Source organism: Tenrec ecaudatus, chromosome 7, assembly GCF_050624435.1.
Source record: "Tenrec ecaudatus isolate mTenEca1 chromosome 7, mTenEca1.hap1, whole genome shotgun sequence".
NCBI lineage: Eukaryota > Metazoa > Chordata > Mammalia > Afrosoricida > Tenrecidae > Tenrec > Tenrec ecaudatus.
Genome location: NC_134536.1, coordinates 129,750,925 through 129,755,381, shown reverse-complemented (window position 1 = coordinate 129,755,381; position 4,457 = coordinate 129,750,925).

Below are 4,457 nucleotides of genomic sequence, written 5' to 3'. Positions count from 1 at the left end.
CCTTCCTCTGCCTGGCATAGAGTGAGTGAGACAAGGCTGCCGCGGGGTGTCCGGCAGAAGGGGCCTGTCCAGAGGGGCCAGCGGGCTCCTGGGGAGACACCAGGGGACCGAGAACCGTCTCCACCCTTCCCGACTGAGGCGCTTCCGTGGGGTGGGAGGAAGGGTGGACCCTGGACTCTCCACTGGCCACACAGCTCCCCTCCCCTCCCTTCCCCTCAGGAGTGGGTTCCCCCTTGGGGTTCCTCTTGAGAGAGACCCTCAAGGGACGCCCGTGTTGTCACCTGCCCTGAGCAGGCACAAGGTCAGGGGAGGCTCCTGGGGCCTGGTCAGTTGTCCATTGGGACCAGTGTGGCCCACAGGCTCCTGACTGGCTGCCGACTCAGAGACAAAGGAACCCTGCTAGTGCTGTGGGCAGCTCACTACAAGGTTAGTGGTTCAAACGCACCAGCCAGCCACCAGCCGGAAAGATGAGGCTGTGTGCTCCAGTTGAGATGCACAGTCTTGGAAACACTAGATCGGTAGAGCCACCGTGCTTCAGAATCCGCTGGATGGCAGCGGGTGTGTATGTGTGTGTGTGTGTGTGTGTGTGTGTGTGTGTGTAGGGGGGAGGGGGCACTGGATTTACAGAAGTAGAATGCCAGGCCCCTCTTCCCACTTGCTCTCCGTCCAGAAGCTCTGTGCTGAAACCCGCTCAGCTTCAAAACAACACGCACACCTTGGCTGACAGGCTGGGCGGGGGCAGGGGGGGGTTAGTAGGAATGAGGAAGACCCAAGTCTTCCTCAGAAATTAATACCCCGAACCCCCACCCTGCTGCCGCGTCGATTCCAGAGCAGAGCCGCCCGCTTCCTAGGCTGGTTGTGTCAGTCTGGGTGGACTAGAGAAACAAGTTCATAAACACGCATATGAGAGAGCGTTAGATACAAGAGCAATCAAACAAAACAAAATAACAAACAAAAAAACCCAAGAGTAATTGAACATTGAGAAAATATCCCAGCCCAGTCCAGATCAAGTCCATAAGTCTGATATTAGCCCCTATGTCCAATGCCAATCTATAAATTCTTCTTTAGACTCATGAAACACACGCAATGATGCTGAATGCAGGAAGATCGCAGGCCAGTGGGTGGGAAGTCTTGCGGATCCAGTGGCGGTGGAAGCATCTCAGTGCTGGCAGGGGTCTCCCGTGGCTCCTTCCGCTCCCAAACTCTGACTGCCTCAGGGTAGCTTCATGCGGCGGCTTCTCAGAAATGTCTCGCAGGGAGTGAGCCTTGGCCATGGAGAGAGCGTGTCTCCCGCCTCCAGGGAGGAAGGCAGGAGTTCCCAGAATCCTCAGGAGAAGGCCATGCCCACACAGTGCTCATTGGCTGTGACCTGACTGACAGACTAGACTCCGCCCCTTCACGCATAACCCTCTCAAATCCACAACGGGCTGTGTAGCTACCACACTGGTCATGTTCACAGCGTGGGCGGCGTCCTCTTCCTCCCTCGGAGCAGCCGGTGGGTGCAAACCACCGCTGACAGGTGAGCAGGCTGCAGTGCTGACGGGCAAACGTGCAGCCAACCTTTCCAAGGCTTCTCACCGCACCCTCTCGTGGGAAATTGCTCTTGACCGATGACACGTAAGCACAAGTCGACCTGTGCCTGCCTTGCTAATTGAGTGCTCACCTGGTGCTCCCTCCCTCCCTCCCTCCCTGCCTCCCTGCCTCCAGCTCAACCCAGGCTCAGGGGAGAGCCCATCAGACATGGTAGAACTGCCCCTGTGGGTTTCTGAGATTGTCACTCTTTACGGAAGTAGAAAGCCTCCTCCTCCCTTGGAGGGGCTGGTGGGTTTGAACTGCTGATGTTGTGGTCAGCAGCCAAACACATAATGCTCCTAGGCCTCCTATTTACCTCGCTCTGATGGGATAATCCCAAGGGACGGAGGTGCTCAGCCCCTGCTGTATTTGTGTAGAAGTGGGGAGGGGGTACGGCAGATCTGAGATGCCCCCTTTCTATCTGAGGATGGCTTCCACCTCTCCACACCTGCCTATCCTGCCCCTCACCTTGTCACCAGGGCGCTCTCCTGTGGGAAGGCATCTGTCCCAGGAAATAGTCCTGGGACTGAGACTTCAGGAAGCCCCTGGGCTGGCGGGGAGATGCATTCTGCTGCCTGGCTTTCCCTCCCCTCTGGTTCCTCCAGCTCTTCCTGGAGGTCTTGGTAGCCATCCTAACCTCCCCTGCGTTGACCTTGGGAAGCTGGAAACCGGGAAGGTGGAGCAGGGGATTCCACCCCCACCCTGGGCCAGAGACAGGGGTGGGGCCCTCAACAGTGGAGGTGCTGAGTGGGAAGCCCACAGGCTGCAGGAGGAGCTTTGGAGTGAGGGGCTTGTGGGACCTCACTAGTTCCATTCAGGCGAAGAAACATTGCTACCAAAGGCCACCGAAGTTTTCTGCCTATTCAGTGGAAATGACAGCACGTATCCACCCCAAAGAGCCACTGTGAATCAGCAAGCTTAGCGCGGAGGGCACCGTGAGCACCAGGGCACCACACCAAACCTGGGGAAGGACTGTGACTCACAGAGGCCCAGCAGGACGGAGGGGAAGCGCTCCTTCGGGTTGCTGAGGTTGTAAGTCTCATGGGAGCAGACAGCCTCAACCTTCTCCGGTGGAGTGATCGGTTGATTCGAACCATTGACCTCATGGTTAGCAGCCCTATGCTTACCCTACGTGGATATTCTTAACCAACCCACTGCCACTGAGCTCATTCTGACTCAAAGCCATCCTATTGGGCTGGGTGAAATCTTTAGGGTTTCCAAGGCTGCAGTTCTTGGCTGGAGCAGACTGCCTCATCTTCCCCCACTCACTCTTGCTCCGGGGGCTGCTGACCTCCTGGTTCGCAGCGGAGTGATTTACCCTGATTACGGCCTGTGTTGATGTCCATTCATCCTTTCTATAATGATACATGCATTCACTCACTCAGTAAACGTTTACGGAGCGCAAGTCCCTCTCAGTCCAAGACTGTCCTCCCAGAGGAACTGAGGACAATGGGCGGGGAGCTACTGAGAGAGAAGCTGGCCTGGATGAAGGAGTGGGGATGCCTGGACCCAGGGGCTCTGGGCAGCAGGGGGCCCTGTGACAACCCAACGTCTGAAGGGAGCAGGGAGGCTGCTTGCGGCTGAAGCCCAGAGAGAGTGTGTGGTCGGGGCAGGGACTGAGGGAAAACAGGGGGAGAGGGAAGGAAGGAATAAAGATGCCAGCCTTCCTCTCTCCCTGGCTCCTTCCGGCCCCACAGGGGATGGATGGCCCCTGATGTCGCAGAGCGCCTGCGATCTGGTCCTCGGGGGTCAGCTGGCGCAGAGCGGGACAGAGGGAGGCGAGGAGTGAGTGCGGCGAAGGCAGCAGAACCAGCAGTGCATGGGGACGTGGGCACAGGCTATTAGAGGACGAAAGCGGCCCAAGATAGGAGTATCTTGCCATCTGGTAGGCTGGCAAGGAGCGGTTGTGGTGTCGTGGTGATAGGTTGGGCTGCTAACTGCAAGGCCAGCAGTTCAAAACCACCAGCCGCTCCTTGGGAGAAAGAGGAGGCTTTCTACTCCCGTAAAGAGTTACAGTCTCAGAACCTCATGGGGAAAATTTTACCCTGATTCATTGTTACAAATTGAACATCATGAAAGCACCGTGATTCATCCCCCAAACAATATGTCACTGTGTATTGTTAACTATCTATTTCTAATGACAAATCAATGAAATGTTGCCTTGAAGCATGGTGTAGCATGGGCAACAGTCTTCACGCCGGGTACTTGTATGTGGGCGTCTCTGCATGTGGGCGGACCATGTCTTGGTTCCTAAAACTATCAGAAACAGGTGTTTTCCGATGGTCTTAGGCGACCCCTGTGAAAGGGTTGTTCGACCCCCAGGTTAAGAATGGCCGATGTGGACCACGCGGGGTGCCACCGTCGTGGGGAAACATGAAGCGGGGAAGGTGGTCACGGGTGTCGGGCTGTGACACCCACAGCGAACAGACAAGCCAGTGCCGTGGAGGCAACATCAGCGCCTGCTGCCCCGGGGGCTGCGGGACAGGCCTGCAGGGGCCACAAAGGGATTGCCACGTCTTCCCTCGGCGGGACCTCTGGGTGGTGGTTTGTTTTGTTTTCTGGGTGGGTTTGAACTGCAAACCTTGGCTCCATCATTGAGAGTGTCGCCTTTCTCCATCACGCTGGTCCCCTCTGAGGGTAATGCGCAGCGTTAAGCAGTTTGGTCCAGAAAGTTCCATCAAGAAGTCGACATTCAAGTAAAGAGACCTGCAGGACAGACACGTCGAGTGAGCCACGCAGGTTTAGGGGACCATGTCCCAGGCGGGGTTGGACAGCAGGGGCAAAGGCCCAGGTGGGGCGTGGTCAGTGTGCTGGAGAAAGGGATGGAGGCTTGAGTGGCTGGGACGGAGGAGGGAGGGGAGAGTAGCAAGCAATGGGCTCAGAGA